The sequence below is a fragment of the Lissotriton vulgaris genome, chromosome 3_2 (assembly GCF_964263255.1).
Source record: "Lissotriton vulgaris chromosome 3_2, aLisVul1.2, whole genome shotgun sequence".
NCBI lineage: Eukaryota > Metazoa > Chordata > Amphibia > Caudata > Salamandridae > Lissotriton > Lissotriton vulgaris.
The window spans coordinates 267,597,203-267,614,377 of record NC_141690.1 but is presented as its reverse complement, the minus strand read 5'-3'; the positions used below and the strand labels follow the sequence as shown (position 1 = coordinate 267,614,377).

Below are 17,175 nucleotides of genomic sequence, written 5' to 3'. Positions count from 1 at the left end.
CTGCTCTTTCCCTTGGTATTTAATGAGCAGTTCTGAAGGACTTGTAGCTGCTCCAACCCTACCATCCAAATCAGAATCTTCCCCACTGTCTTCTGTGTCCAACAATTTGTCAGGAACCTGTAGAGGTACCTTATGAGGCGACAGGCGCAATGAAGATAAAGGTTCCAACCCAGAACCGCGCCTTTGTAGCAAGGAAGGCTTTGCCGTAGACGGCGTAGAAGTTAAAGCCGTAGATGGTGACCAGACCTGAATTTCTGTACATGTAGACAATGTTGGCGTCAATGGAAGAGCAGTCGACGGGCTGGTCGACGGAGGAATAAGTCCTGAAGATGATAACGCTGACGAGGGCGTAGTCGTCGATAAAGTTGCCTTTCGACGACGAGGAGGGTTTCGTCGACGATGAAGTCTTCGATGATTTGGCGGTTGGCGATGTAGTTTTCGTCGACGATGGAGCTGCCGTCAACGAGGCGGTCGACGATGAAGTCGGCGTCGACAAAATGTTCTTGGACTTAGTCGTCGACGGTGCGCCGACGATGGCAGATGTAGTTTCTCTCGTCAACAAGATAGGTTTTACTGAGATATAGATCAGCGTCGACGGTGATGTCGCCGATGACATGATCATCTCAGGTTTAGGTGATGAAAAAGTTACTGTTGATGTAGACGTTGCGTCGACGAAAATCTTCGTCGACGAAGGGGTTGTCGACGGTGTCGTTGACGACGGGGTCTTATTCTGAGGTAAAATCTTCTCAGATGTTGGTTTAGGAGGCAAAATCTTGACCACTCTTCTTGGGGGCGTGGAAGGCAAAGGTTTGCTCTTGACAGGAGGAGTAGGCTTAGAAATGGAAGGCCTCTCTGACCCCTTAGAAGGTTGCTGCCTCTTCACAACCTTGGCCCCAGGAGAAGATAACACCTCCTCAGCAGCTCTCTTCCTAGAGGCCACAGTAGACCAATAGGCAATCCTGGCTACCTCAGACACTGGATTGTCCTGGTCCTTGAGCTTCTGTAGCCACAGAAGTAAGCACCCTTCTCTGTTCCCGAGGGTCTTTTGAGGGAAGGTCCTGCATATCTTGCAGTCTTTACTTGATTATTAGGATACAGGCAGTAGATGCATTTCTTGTAGGGATCTTCTGAGAAAAGCCGGAGCTTACCACAAGATTCACAAGGCCTGAATAATGATTTCTTTGAGGAAGACATCCTAAAACCAATAAATCCTGAACATTTTCAGAAGAACTGAGCAGAGCTCAGGGAGACTCCCTTCACACGACGTGCGGTAGAAAATCTGAGAGCCTGAGCCTCTGGGGAGAACATTCTGGTGGGTGATGTCGCCTGATTGGCTGCAGTTTGGACTATACAAAATGACTAGGATAGTCATGAGTGTGGAAGTTTTTACTCTTGTAGCTTGGACTACTTTACTTCCTGGTTGGTTATTACTAAGTTTTTCCAAGGATATTATTGCATATTATTGCTTTTTATATACCGTGAGACTCCCACTCCAACGACGGGGAATGATTCAGGCATGTGAATCTATGAAAGACACCCTAATACTGGAGAACTTCCCTACCTCATCTGGTGTTTGTCCCTACCGTGAGCATTGCTTCTTTACCATTTTCTTATTGTAGGATTCCTATCCTTCCATTACTTACATTCAGAAAAATAATTTTTTAAAATGTTTTTTTGACAGTGAACCTATCAGACAAAACTACTGCTAACAATATATGTAGAGGGTTGCTTTGGGTCTGTCCCCTTCAAGCATTGGCTGTCTTCAACAAGCCTTTTTTAGCCATTGGCCTGAGACATTGCCAGTCATGCCTTTGCTCAGCACAGACTTCATATCTCACTTATTGCTATGGCTATGTGGATGTACACCCACCTCTCTTAAGTGCTTGCACTGAAGTGCATGATGGCCTACTTTGTAACTATAGCCATGTCTGTCCTCCTCTGCCAGAGCTCTCTTGTGTGCATCAGTCTACTAGGTTAATGCTACATGCAGCAGTATATTAAGGCCCGAGACCTATTGGCTTTGCTATTACTTGTTTATTTGGCTGTCATCATTCCATGGGAAGTACATGTGACTTCTTACTTTCTCCCCACCTGGTGCTGCCTCACCATCACATCCCAGCCCTAGTATCTTGGTATCTTGCCCCAGCTTCTCTACTGCTTCCCTCATTCTTGCCCATTGGGATTTTACGTCGCGCCTAGGTAGTGCTTGCACTGTCTCTTCGAGACCTGCTGTATTCAGGTATGGACTTTAAGCTCCACCCACTTTTCACCCATGTTTTCAATTGACTTCGGTTAAAGTCCTTTGTAAATGATGGCTTTTGGTTCGTTAATAGGTTCAGAAGTCCCTCCTTAGTACAGCCTTTTCTCTTGTTGTAAGCTCCCATGAGGATTGCCCATTACATGTGCTACTATTCAGTATGTTGCATTTACAGTTTCTAAGCACTATTTTATTAATGACTTTCTCCTAGCTGTTGATGTAGGCTGGACATGCTCTCCCACTTCTGCTACCCACCCTGCGGTTTAACTGCACGTTAAACTGCGCACGACCCATCATCTTTAACAATGGCGGCAGCACCTTTTTTTTTTCTGCGCAGTTCATCAACATCTATTTTTTAATAATTGATTTTTTTATAAGTAGCAAGGCACGCCACCCTTAATCTCGAACAATGGCGCTTGCACCTCTATTTTTCATCATTCAATTTTTAAGCAGCACAGCATGTCTTCTAATCACCAACATAGGCGGCAGCGTCTTGCTTTTCTTCTGGGTGGCTTGCTCAACTATTTTTTCAATAGTCTAATTCTTTTTAAATAGCGCAGCACACCGCCATTATCTCAAAAAATGGCAGCAGCGCCGCTCGCACAACTCTATTTTCTTGTCATTTACACTTTTTTTGTTAGCAGCCCGCCTCCTTATCACCAACCATGGCGACCGGCCGCGCGGGCTTACGCGACTTGCAGGTGCATTTTTGTCACATGATGTTTTCACACAAACTTAAATATGCACGGGTGCTGCTCTTTAGCTTTCAGAACAGTGCCCACTTTAATATTAACATGGGTGCCACACTTTATGTTGCAGCCCAGCGTTCGCTTTGAATTCCTCCCTCAACAATGTCACTCTCCAGAGTGTGTTTCTGTGTTAATTATGCAGCATATCAAAAGTGTCTTTATTCAGCTCCTGCTCATTTGCTTCCCATCTTTAGCCTGTTCATGGCAGATTCCTGAGGCCGTTACACTGTTTGGTGCACCTTTAATTTGATGCGCGGTCCGTGCTTAGATTACTCAGCATTTGTGATAGGACAGATTCAGGATTAATACGGTGCAACCGTAATGGCAGCAGTGTAAGCACTACTCGTAAATGTAAATGTAAATGTACAGGAATTTATATAGCGCAAATCACCGAGCGGTTTCTAAGCGCTTGCTGGTATTCCCCTGTGAGATAACCCCGGCAGGGTATCCGCAAGGTGAAAGCCAGGCATCCCGCCGTGAGGGGCTGTTGTGGAGATTAAGCAAGCTATTGCCCAGAGTCGCAGAGTGTGAACCCATGAATCGAGTAGGCACCGGAGCGAGAATTGTCGAGTCCAAGGACATTTTAGGACTCAAGACCCCGCCGAGCCAGGAATTGAACCCTGGTCCCGGGCTGACCTCTGCTTCCAGGTCTGCCTCCTCTAACCAGTGAGCCACACTTCTCCACTACTCGTACCACCTCTGCTTTCCACAGTTTCTTCTCCATCCCCTTTCCTTCCTATCTCTTTCCATAGGTTAAATAATGAGTGCGCTGCAAACAAAAAAAATAACTAAAAACATCGTAATTTGCAACGCCAATAGCTCTAGCTTTCACTAATGCAAACCTATTGCACTGCAAATGCTTGTTAATATTTAGCACCATCCCTTCCAGGCAACTAAGGCCTTTATTAAAAATGCATATTTTTAATAATATATAATTAGATTTTAAATATTACAAAGGAAGGCCTGGGCTTGGATAAAGGGTTTATTTTGCCATGTCAGTTTGGCAGTTTAACACCTGCCCAACTAAGCTGCACTGACAGACCTTGAGCCATGTTTTCACTTTGTCACTGCAGTGGTGGCACAATAAGTGCTCTAGTCCCCTGGTAACATCCAACGGACAGGCCCCGAGTACACTTTGTACCATATACAAGGGACTTACAGGCAAGTTAAATCGCCAATCAGGAATGGGCTAGTAACACATGAGTTTTGAGTGGTCCCAGTGTACTTCAGAGATGAAAATCCAGCAGAAACAGTCCAGGGATTGGGGGCTGAGGGGGGGGCTGTAGTGATCATACCAAAAACAAGTATTTTCCTTACAGGGAAATATGAAAAGGGTGTGGAAATACTAAGGTGGGAAATAAGGAGGAACAAAGGAAAGGAAGAACAAGCATTTGCAATGCAATAGGTCTTGCAGTTGTGAGAGTCTGAGCTATTGGCATTGTAAATGGCAATGCCTTTTCTTTACGTGTTGGTTTTCAAAACATAAATAAAAGGCATTGTAATTTACAATGCTGCCAATAGCTTAAACTCTCGCAAAGCGAGACCTATTGAATTGCAAATGCTTGTTCTAATCTGCTCCACTTTTCTAATAAAGTCTCTTGGATGCTGCACCATTTCGCCATACATGGGGGCCATGGGAGACTATTTTTAAAACGTGCAGAGGATTGTTAGCACTGTGGATAAAATGTCACTAGGGTTTATAATATACTGATTTCAGACTCTGCCCACACAGTTTCTAATGTGCCCCACTGCCATAAGTACAGTCTGCCCTCAGAATCTGGCATCTATTGATTCTCCCCTAGTGTCCGTCTGCTTCTCGTGTTGGTACTATTTCCCAACCTTCACCTTCTCGTTGTTTATGGTAATCCTCTCCCCTTTGTAAAAAAACAAACAAAAAAAGCTATAAAAAACAAGCAGGAAGAAATTGCCAGCATTGCAAGGACAACAAAACTAGAAGTTATTTTTTAAATAGGGTTGTTCAGTTGTCCATAATGTCTTCTTGATTATAAATAAGGTAGCAAAAATGCGTATAACACTTATTATAACTTTTCAACATGCTACACAACAACATAGCTTTAAGGACATTGGAAAAGCCCCTAGCGGATCCCAAAAGCAAAACCTATTGGCTATGTCAATGCATGTTTAGAAGTTTGTGGGCCTTTTTTATGGCCAGGTGTGCTTGTTTTTCCCTGTTGGTTTCACTGATGTTGCAACGAGCATTGCATGCAGTAAACACAAATGCTTGCATAATCGTCCATACCTTTCAAAATACTCATACAGCCTGCCTTTACAAGTTCAAAACTGGCCTGATTTGCGAATGGGGGGGGTTAACTTTTTCAGCTCTTGTTCGCTAACAGGGGCAACTATTATTTTGGTACCTGAGCCTTTTTTTTATCCGTACAACCCTGCTTGCCAGTCTTATACAAGTTATAGAAAAAAAGTTAAGATTTGATAATTATTTTGCTGACTTTATTTTTGTTGTTGTTTAGTGCTAAGGCCCAAAAAAGGAACTTGCAGGCAGTAAAAGACTTCATTGAGGGGCAGGTTGTTCAAAAGAGTGAAGTTTGACGTAGTCTTGCTCGTTTCCGCTGGGACTTGGGCCAAACGCCAGCGCTTGTACATTCTAAAGAGAGTAGGCCCTGCCTTGAATCATTGTTTGTGTCGAAGAGAGTCTTTATAATGAGGTGAGCGAGGCCCTTCACCTCAGACAGCCTTGAGACGAGGGGGTGCTGACTTAACTTCCCGCCCTCCACTAAAAACGCAGTGTTACCTATCAGGGCACGGGAGGGTGGGGGCAGGTCGAGATTACACTTGTTAGTGTTTGCCATTCCCATTGTCCAGACCTGGTTTCATCTCTTTATCGCCATGTAATCAGCAGTTATATCCATTTCCAGCCTCTAATTTAACGCCACGAAGAACGCGGCTGGGCTGTTAAGCTTCGGCTTTGCCCGGTCTTTGTGCCGGCGCGGGCAATCAGGAATGCGAGCTCGCATAATCCTGAGGGCCCCGTTTCAAGCTCCCTTCGTCCCTCCTGGAAATTTATATGCAATAACATTTTCAGCTGAAAGGGTCCTTTCTCAGGGTCTAATGTTTAAGTATGCAAATGAGGCGTTTTGTTCCCTCTGTCGACTCGAGGTGTTGTGGAAGAGCACAGAAAGGGGAGTTTGGGGATTAGTTGCACATGTTTTTTTGTGTCATGTAAAACCCCCCTGGGCGGGTTTTCAGGGCTAAAGAGAAGCAATGAAGAAAACACATCCATCGAAGAATGTACACAGCCCCCTTTGTTCCGTCCAAAATTCCCTTAACTCAGAGTGCCCTTCTCCTTCAAAAACCAATAGCCTGTTAATAGCCTCCAGTTCATATGTGCGTGTTAAGCGAGGTTCGCCATTGGATCCCACATTCGCCGACATACACAACAGCTTCGGTGCACAGACCACACACCCAACCACCGAACCGACGCCCCCCACCACCACCCTCTGCGCCTGGATCCCGATCAGCACCGAAGACACCATCCACACAATGAACACCATCCACTCCGGATCTCCAACCGACCCATGCCCCCACCAAGTCTTCAACAAGGCCGACTCCGTCATCGCACCCCAACTCCGGGACATCATCAACTGCTCCTTCAACACCGCCACCTTCCCGGAGAGCTGGAAGCATGCCGAACTCCGCGCCCTCCTGAAAAAACCATCAGCAGACCTCACCGACCTAAAGAACTACCGCCCCATCTCGCTCCTCCCTTTTCCTGCCAACGTCATCGAGAAGACCGTCAACAGACAGCTTGCCGCCTTCCTCGAGACGAACGGATCCCTCGACCACTCGCAGTCCGGCTTCCGGGCCAACCACAGCACCGAGACCGCCCTCATCGCAGCCACTGACGACATCCGAGGCCTGCTCGACAACGGGGAAACAGCGGCCCTCATCCTCCTGGAGCTCTCCGCAGCATTCGACACTGTCTGGCACCGCACCCTAGTGCAGCGCCTCAGCAACAGCGGTATCCAAGAGAAGGCACTAGAGTGGATCATCTCGTTCCTCGCCGGAAGAACTCAGAGAGTCCGCCTCCCCCGTTCAGATCCGAGGCCACCAAAGTCATCAGCGGAGTACCACAAGGATCATCACTCAGCCCCACCCTCTTCAACGTCTACATGAACCCCCTCGCAGCCATCACACGCCAACACAACCTCAACATCATCTCCTACGCGGACGACACCCAGCTGATCCTCTCCCTCGCCAACGACCCAACCACCGCCCAGAACCAACCTACACTAAGGGATGAAAGACGTAGCCGAGTGGATGATGAACAGCCGCCTGAAACTGAACTCAGACAAGACGGAAGTCCTCATCCTTGGATCATCACCCTCTGCCTGGGACGACTCCTGGTGGCCCCCTGCCCTGGGCAGCGCACACAAACCAACGGACCACGCACGCAACTTGGGCTTCATCCTGGACTCCTCCCTCTCAATGACCAGACAAGTCAACGCCGTCTCATCATCATGTTTCAACATCCTACGCATGCTCCAAAAGATCTTCCGATGGATCCCCACCGAAACCAGGAAGAAGGTCACCCAGGCACTCGTCACCAGCCGACTGAACTACGGAAACACCCTCTAGACCGGAACCACAGCCAAACTACAGAAAAGACTCCAACGCATCTAGAACGCCTCCGCACGACTCATCCTAGATATCCCCCGACACAGCCACATCTCCGGACACCTGAGAGACCTGCACTGGGTCCCCGTCAGTAAGAGAATCACGTTATGTCCAACGCACACAAGGCCCTCCACGACCTGGGCCCCAGGTACCTCAACAACCGCCTGACCTTCTACACTCCCACCAGCCAGCTTCGATCGACCAGCCACGCCCTCGCCGCCGTTCCACGCATCCGAAGAGCCACCATGGGAAGAAGATCCTTCTCCTACCTGGCAGCCAAGACTTGGAACTCCCTCCCCATCCACCTCCGTCAGACCCAAGACCACCTCTCCTTCAGGAAGCAACTCAAGACCTGGCTGTTCGAGCAGTAGCGGACCCCCCTCCCCCAAGCGCCTTGAGACCCTCCGGGTGAGTAGCGCGCTATACAAATATCTTGATTGATTGATTGATTTTGTTTTGTGTGACACCTCAGCTGATTCCGCTGTTGGGAGAGCTGCGCCAATGTGGATTCCAGTACATTTCAGGTGTTTGCCAATTAACTCGCGTGAAGAAAAGTTTCTCTCAGGCCTCTGTTGCTGCGCTATTAAAAGGAGTCTGAGTCACTTGATCACTTTTGCGGGCAACCTTTACCCATCACAGCAGGAGATGCCATCTCTGCCCATTGTTCTTCCATGCCAAGGGTATCGTCGTCAGACGCACACAGTGTTTAAAATCAATGTATTCCCTTTTTTATGTTCTGTGTTAACAATTTTCAGGAGTTGTGTAAAGGCCAGACCGAAAGATAATAGGTAAGTATTTATAATGTTTCTCTTTTATGAGAGCATGTGTGCTGAAAGTAGCAGGATTTGTCAGCAGACCAATATTTTTGTCGGAGTGTCTGTACGGCCTACCCGGTAAAACGTCGGTAGAGAAAGCCCTAGTCTTGGATTTTAAAATCCCAGGCTGGGAATGGACCGAATTCATAAACTTAACTAAGGTGAGGTGATTGTTGGTCTAACAGAGGTTCTGGGACGACGCTCCACTTCTCAGCGCCAAGGTAGTACAGACCTATCTGCTTCTTTAATTAATACGTCAGCACACTTATGTTGGCATGTGACGACCGTCGACGGCAGCTTCGTCGACGGTGGCTGCAGTGATATCTTCGTCGATGTTTAAAGTACCTGTTCTCTCCTCGTCGACGATGGTGCTTACATCTTCGACGTCGACTATGATGACATCGAAGATAGCGTCGACGGCTGCAGCGTCGGCGAGAACGACGACAACAGCTGTAGTGATTCTGACGATGAGCTCATCGACGACACAGTCGACGATCAGTCCACCGTCGACGAGGTCCATCTCTCCATCGACGACGAGTTCGTTGACGTTTCCGTCGACGACGTGTCGACGATTCCGTCGACGATTCAAAGGGTCCACATTTCTATAGAGACAGCAGATCACTCCAGAGATGACATCTCCTTGCAGAGTAACACCCTTGCCTCCAACTTTGCTTTTGGAGGAGGAATCAGATGATGAGGATGGCCCTTATGGGGATGCTTGTAGCCCATCCCAACTTAAAGTGAAATACCAAGATTCAGACTCTGACGACTACTATACGGAGGAGAGTCATTTTGTTCAGCAAGAGAGGCCTCAACAACAATCTCGTCAATACATGGTGGCAATGCCGTCCTCTCTCATAACGGACTTGCCGATGATGCTACAGGACTACAAGAGAAGGTTTCCGTCTCAAGCTTCGGACCAGCAAGCTCAGCCTCCTCCTCCATCCATTCCTGCTGCTCCTCCAATTACAGTGACACCTCATGTTTCTCGAGCTTCGGAGCCAGAACCAAGAGAAAGCCATCGGGAAGTTTTTGCTGTTCAGGATGATGAATACTCATCTGATGAAGATCATCAGGTAGATCAACCCCAGACCAGGATAGAGATTGGGAGGAGTATGTTCTTCAAGATCCAGCCTCACCATTGCCGGATCCTGCTACCTCTCCTCCAGCAGACATTGGAGGTTTTCATAACCTTATGGAGAGGGCGTCCAGGAGGTTTGGTCTTCCTATTACAAAGTACAGTCTCAGACTGTTTCCTTTACGATTTCAAGGAGCCTTACAGAAAATCCATCCATTCAATACCGATAGTTGAACATGTGTGGTCGGAAGGAACTAAGGTGATGCAGAATCCAGCTACAGTCATTCCTGTTCTTCCCCGGCTGGAGAAAAAATATAAAGCTCCAGAAAACAGTCCCGCTTGCCTGACTGGTCAACTGAAGCCGGACTCAGTTATTTCCCAGGCAGCGCAAAGAAAGTCCAAAAATCCATTAGCGCCCCTTACGACACCGCCAGACAAAGAAGGGAGACGCCTGGACAATGTGGGGAAAAGGTTCTCCTCAATGTCTAGCCTACTAGTTTGAGCTGCTAATGCTCTTGCAATCCTGGGTAGATATGATCGCCAAATGTGGTGCGATTTATCCCCGTTTGATGACCAACTTCTAGATGGTGCAAAGGAAGAGGCCAGAAAGATACTGGAGGAAGGAGAACGTTAATCTTCGGAAGTGATAGATTGTGCTATGGACATAGCAACCTCCGCTTTTCGAGCTCTAGCGGGATCAGCAGTTTTAAGGTGTCAGGGCAGGCTTCGGGCAACCTGGTTTCGCCAGGAATTTCAAAATAAGATCTTGGACTTACCTTATGACGGAGAAATGCTTTTTGGAAGGCATATAGATGATGCCCTTCAAGGCATCAAGATGAACACGGACAGGGCAAGGTCCTTGGGGACATTGCATTACCGCAAGGTTCCTTTCAGGGGTGCGAAAGGGAGAGGTTTTTCATCGTTCAGAGGTGGCAACCAACAACGCTACTCTTCTTACTCACAGTCCTCCCAGTCATACAAGCCCCAATACTCACAGCGCCATGGTCAATCGGCGTCTTTCTCTCGCCAACCATCAAGAGGACGACAGGGACGTCAGGGGAGAGATATTTCTAAACGACAATAGCGGCTTCATGGCTATGTCTACAGTTCCTCCACCTCTAGTAACATCAGTGGGTGGCAGGATATCGGAATACCTCCACAACTGGGAAATTATTACATCGGATCGGTGGGTCCTCAACATCATTCAATTCGGCCACACACTGGAGTTTCAAGAATTTCCACCATCCAGAGCTCCTCGCGCCACAGAATCAAAACATCTAAATCTTCTGCGTCTCGAAGTTCAACAACTAATCAAAGGAGCGATAGAATCGGTTCGTCAGACCCAACGAGGGAAAGGATTCTATTCCAGGTTCTTCCTGGTTCGCAAGACAGAAGAAAAGTGGAGCCCAATTCTAGACCCGAGGGAGCTCAACACCTATCTCATAAAACTCTCTTTTCGGATGGTTTCTCTCCAGGATATATTGCGTCTCCTAAATCCTGGCCATTATATGGCAACTCTGAATCTAGAAGACACATATTTTCATGTGCCCATTCCTCCGGCCCACAGGAGGTACCTTCGCTTCACAGTAGCCAAGAGCCACTTTCAGTTCAAAGTCCTACCTTTCGGACTAAGATCTGCACCGCGGATATTTACAAAGGTATTGGCACCAGTGGCAGCTTTTCTCAGAAGACAGTCTCTGCAGGTGTTTCCCTACTTGGACGACTGGCTGATAAAAGTTCCATCCTCTCAAGCAGCCTCAAAACCAGCCAAGGATTGTATTCAACTTTTCCGTCATCTGGGTCCAGGTCTAAACAGAAGCAAGTCTGTTCTTCTTCCGTCCAGGTCGGCCAGATTTCTGGGTGCCATTCTGGATATTTTTTTTTTTTTTCTTCACAGAAATGTGCGAGATAAAACAGCTTTTTCGCAAAGTACGCCTCAGGGCTTATTTCCAAGATCAACCAGCAGCCGAAAAGACCGATACAGGGCTACGGAATCCCTCAACTTTCACCCCAACAGATGGGATGGTCCCTCCAAAGGTGCTTACCTTTGAGAGGGCTGTATTAAAGTCCTTGGAGAATAAACCGCATACCAACAGTTTCAATAACCTGAGCAGAGCTGAAAGACAGGCAGTCCTGTCTCTGGGTAATGACACCTCCATCGTCATTAAACAAGCCGACAAGGGGGGAGCTACTGTCATACAAGACGCCATTGACTACGACACAGAGTGTAAGCGTCAATTAGCCAACATCACCCACTATAGACCTCTTCCGGCAGATCCAACCAACAGACTAAGTACAGACATTTCCAGCCTTATCATTGAAGGTGAGACTAACGGCTGGATCACAAAACATGAGGCAGAATTCCTACTGACAACGGACCCAGTGGTCCCTTATTTCTACACCTTGCCTAAGATCCATAAAGGTACCAGTCCAGTCCCAGGAAGACCCATTGTCTCGGGAATTGGCTCACTATTGGAACCATTGTCCAAGTTCTGTGACGTATTCCTCCAGCCCATAGTAAAGAAAATACCCTCCTTCCTGCAGGATACAAGGGATGTCCTACGCCTCATAGATTCCATCGATGGCAGAGAAGGAGTGGACCTCCTCCTCACGCTTGATGTGGAAGCTTTATACACGAACATTCCCCAAGCAGCCACACTAGAAGCCGTAGAAGCTGCCCTTAGGCAGGAGGAATGGTCTTCACCCACCCCCATACCATTCATCATGGCCTGTGCGAGTATTGCCTTAACGGAAAACTTTTTCCAATATGGACAACAGATGTACCATCAAGTCAGGGGTACCTCAATGGGTTCTACTTTTGCTCCCAGCATAGCCTGCATCTATATGGCAGCCTTTGAGAACCAGTTTATCTACCCAGAATCAAACCCCTACAGTCAACACCTGACTCTATGGCGTCACTACATTGACGACATCTTGATACTATGGAAGGGTGACCGCGACAGCTGCACCCAATTTTGTACTTGGATCAACCAACAGAACCCCTATCTGAAATTTACAGGTTCTATGTCTGAGACGGCTCTGCCTTTCCTTGACCTTACGATACGGCTGGGCCCAGCCGGTCTTAGTACCACCTTGTTCCGCAAGGATACGGACAGAAATAGCCTTCTCTTGTTCAGTAGTCACCACCCGAGAGCACTACGCGAAAACCTTCCCTTTGGCCAATTCCTGAGGGTACGCAGAAACTGCTCCTCGAGGGAAGACTATAGACAAGAAGCCAATACCCTCCAACATAAACTTCAAGACAGAGGATACCCTACCAAGCTGATACGTGACTCCAGCAAGAGAGCCCTTAATAATCATAGGGAGGCCCTCCTTGAAATACATCAAAAGGAACGTGATGACCTAATTACGTGCGTGACAAGCTTTACCAGCAACTCCAACTTCATTAAGGAAACTGTGAATAAGCACTGGGGCATCCTTAACTCAGGAGGCACTGAGTTACCCAAACCTAGGTTCGCTTTTAAACGCACGGCCAACCTCAAAGACTCCCTTATCCACACACGACCTAAAAGACAACCCGGGGGCGGACAACGTACACTCTGGCACCTCCCTCCTGTAGTCGGACACTACCCGTGTGGTGGGTGTGCGGTCTGTCCTCAAACTAGACAGTGTAAAGAAATCAAGCTCACTGATTCTTTTACGTGGAAACTCAACAGGCACACAAACTGTCACAGTACTAAATGTATATACCTCCTAATCTGTCCTTGCGACAAAATGTACATAGGAATGACCATGAGACAGGTCAAACTCAGAATAACGGAGCACAAGAGTAACATACGGTGCTCCAAAACTCACACGAGATTGTACGAACACTACCAATTACACAACCACTCTGCAGACAGCATCCAATGGTTAGTGCTTGAGTCCCAACCAGCCATGACAAAACAGACACTGTTCAGGCTTGAACTTCAGCTGGATGTGTTGGGACTGAATGACGCTATTCCCTGGGCAACCGTCTCTAGATAACATCTCCTAACCAGCCCATGCATTTGGTGATTACCATACTCATCCTAGTCAGGCCCTGATCTTCCCTCCACATAGGATTAAGAATATGACATAGTGACTCATGGTCCACTTCCCTGGGCTTCCGCTTCTAAGTGTAATTCACGACTGAGCCCAGTAACTTAATTCCCAAATGGACCAGTCAAACCCCTCTTTGTCGCAATATGTTATCCCATGACATAGGATCCATGACATGTCCCGTCATTGACCCTTCACGATTGAGTCCCCCCGACCTCATGGTCCATGATTACCGACTCTCCCCCTGCCTTCCTTACACTACGAGCCTGTCAATCTGACCAGAGAAGGACCTTCTCCCACGATCAAGTGGCCTTACTTTGGCACAAGCCCCGCGCCAGCCCGATCGCCCCTCCCCCCCTTTTTTTCCATTATGGGGCACTCATTAAACGAAACCCCGGCACCCCCTTGCCTTTCAAACCCCCCCCCCCTTACCGTCACCACTGCTTGACCGGTACCACCGGCTTGACTGGGAGCCACCTGTACCATCACCAATCCTCACTGAGCCTAAACGCGGCATCAGCGACCTTCCCAACATGGCCGCTATGCTTTGCCATCGCGATCCGGTAGCAGGGCTAGCCAACGCTCTGCTCCCACGCATGCGCGTGACTCGAGACAGGCGCGACACTACTGAACGGCGTTATGGTTGATCACCATTCAACCTACTTAATGGCGCACTCTTCTTTGACCCCTCACCAGCTGCTCCTCACCCTGACCAGGTGCCGCGAGCGTGAGGGGTAGGTGTTCCGCCGTGCCAGCGCCCACACTGAGGTAAGCTTGACTTTAATTGCTTTGACCACCCGAGGCTTGTCCGAGGGTATGTAGCCCAGCCAACATTCCCCGTCGGGTGACTGCACCTAACTCCGCTCTGTAACCGCGTTTATTTTTGCAAGTTACCGGTTACTGGCGACTCTTTACCCTGCAGATCCCCGGCCCGGACTGTTACTAATATTACTCCCCACCTTTCCATTGGTTGACGCCCAACAAGGTCACCAGTCTAGCGGAGCCGCAGAGAGCCCTTATCCCCTAGCTCCCTCCCCCTCTCTCTTCCTCCGTCTTCCCGCCCCTGCCCCCCACTAAACCAACCTCATGTTAACCATTCTGTGTAGGCATGTAATAGCGTGCCCTCTACTTAACCAACCCTGTGTTAACATTGTGCTGGGGGCATTACACAACGTAGCGACCTTAGGAACCACGGCGCCAGTTTAATGATATATTCTAGACCTGCCAGCATGTATTGACAGTATACTACAGATCTTCATCACTGGACTCCACCCTGGGGCCCCGCTGCCCTCTATTCAAATATATGCTGTATGGACAGAGTGTGTGTCCCGACTCCCCCCTCTCCCCCTCCCTTCCCGTTTTTAATCCCCCCCCCCCTCAAATTTCCTCCTACTCTATGAGTAGCCACAGGAATCCCTGGATTAAACCTTGGAGGTCAATTGTCGCACTAGCCTCCGTTTTCAGTTCTTAACTCAACTATCTTATACAAACCCCCCCCTTGGGGTGCAATACACTTGTTAACTCCCCACCCCTCCCTGCAGGTTTACCCACCAGACAGTGCTGGCCTCACGGGAGCATGCTGCGAAGCCCGTGTTACTTTCCCTTAGGGTAAGATTTTTCCTACTACTCTCCTAGGAATGGGTGTCACTCTGAAATATTCGGCTTCACACTTCAGACTAGGAGTTTGTCTATATTCTGCTTGCTCTAAATAGAGATAATAATCGTGCCATCTCCTGACCGATTATGAAGGGAAATTGCACCCAGTGTTCGGTATGATCAGTTTCCCTCCACATCCCCCTTCACCCTTCACAGTGTGGAGAGCGTTCACTGAAGTCACTCAACTAAGCCATGATTTGACTTGTCTGTTTTAACCCTTTTTCCTCTACCTCTAGGTCGCCTAATTAGAGCAGGACCCCGTGGCCCTCTTTGCACCCGACCCTGAGAGGTTGTATTTGCTCTTTACTTAGTGCATGAGCACACCACTGTTTCGTTTTGTTGTGTAGTACCTTGTTTTAGGTCCTGACGAATCGCCGGTTGGCGAGAAACATGTTGACCACACCAGGGGGTTGAGTTAGATGTCTGTACACCCCCTCAGCCTCTAACTCCCCTCCCACCCCTTTTAATTAGGGAATCAGCCACGTCAATAAAGTTTATTGTGGACTGACTACCCTTTTTAACATTCACTCACTTTACACTGACTACACTCCACTCCATCCTCACTCACACTCACCATCGGCAAGGAACAAAAGATCCCCGCCAAAAGAGTACCCTAGGGGACTCCGTCGGACATTGCAGTGCCGGTCTGACGAGGGGCAGTGAGCCGATGATGATACTGGACATCCTTCAGTCAGGGTGTGTTTCACACCTAAACGCTCTGGGTGTGTGAGGCTCTCTAGTTCCGACAAGGGAACCTTCCTAGTTCCCTGATCCTTCATGTTAACTCTCTTCTCCACACTGTTTCACGATCCCTGGGGAACTTTGTACTCCTCTGTGTGCCATTCTGGATACAAATCTTTGCAAAGCTTTCCCTTCAGAGGAGAGAGAGAACAGACTGATTATTTCTGCCAACCAATTTCAAAGGAAACAAACTCTTTCAGTCCGTCAGTACAAATCCCTTCTACGATCGATGTCATCTTGCATTGCATTGATTCCGCACTGCAGGCTTCACATGCGTCCCCTGCAGGAACAACTAGACTTGCAATGGCGTCAAGCAGAGGGTTCTTTCGAAAACAGGATAAAAATTACTCCTGTCATGAAGAAGGCAATCAGGTGGTGGACTATAACAAGCAATATCGAGGAAGGTCTCTCCTTCACGGTTCCTCCCTCTCCGTTAGTCCTGACCAATCAATCAATCAGGAGTTTGTTAAAGCGCGACTACTCACCCGTGAGGGTCTCAAGGCGCTAGAGATGAGGGGGGGCGTGCAGGTTCTATTCCATCGAGGGGGTCTGTCGAAGAGCCAGGTTTTGAGGTTTCTTGCGAAGATTGAGAGCGATGTTGTCTGTCTGAGGTGGAGCGGAAGGGCGTTCCATGCTTTGGCCGCGAGGAAGGAGAAGGAGCGGCCTCCCAATCTGGTCTTTCTGGTGCGAAGGACCACGGCGTAGGAAAGCTGGGCTGATCGTAGGGTTCTTTGGGGTGCGTGGAATTTGAGTTGGCTGTTCAGGTATACTGGTCCGGGCCGTGGAGGGCCTTGTGTGCGTGGGTGAGCATCTTGAAGGTGATTCTCGCCTCGACGGGGAGCCAGTGGAGTGTGCGCAGGTGCTGGGAGATGTAGCAGTGTTTTGGGAGGTTGAGGACCAGTCTTGCGGCGGCGTTCTGGATGTTCTGTAGCTTGCAGATTAGGTTTTTGTTTATTCCAGCGTAGAGTGCATTGCTGTAGTCGAGTCTGTTGGTGACCAGGGCGTGAGTGACTGTCTTTTGGTGTTCGAGTGGGATCCATTTGAAGGTCTTACGAAGGAGGCGGAGGGTGTGGAAGCAGGAAGATGAGACAGAGTTGATCTGGCGGTCCATTTTGAGCTCGGAGTCCAGGATGATTCCCAGGTTGCGGCGTGGTCTGTGGGGGTTGGCGGGTTTCCGAGGGCGGT

At 48.6% G+C, this 17,175-nt stretch overlaps 1 protein-coding gene across 1 annotated transcript in view; it reads left to right on the top strand.

The window, feature by feature from the left end:
• Window positions 1–17,175, top strand: part of LOC147725653 (matrix metalloproteinase-21-like) — a 547,740-nt gene that overhangs the window by 438,942 nt on the left and 91,623 nt on the right. The window lies entirely within an intron of this gene.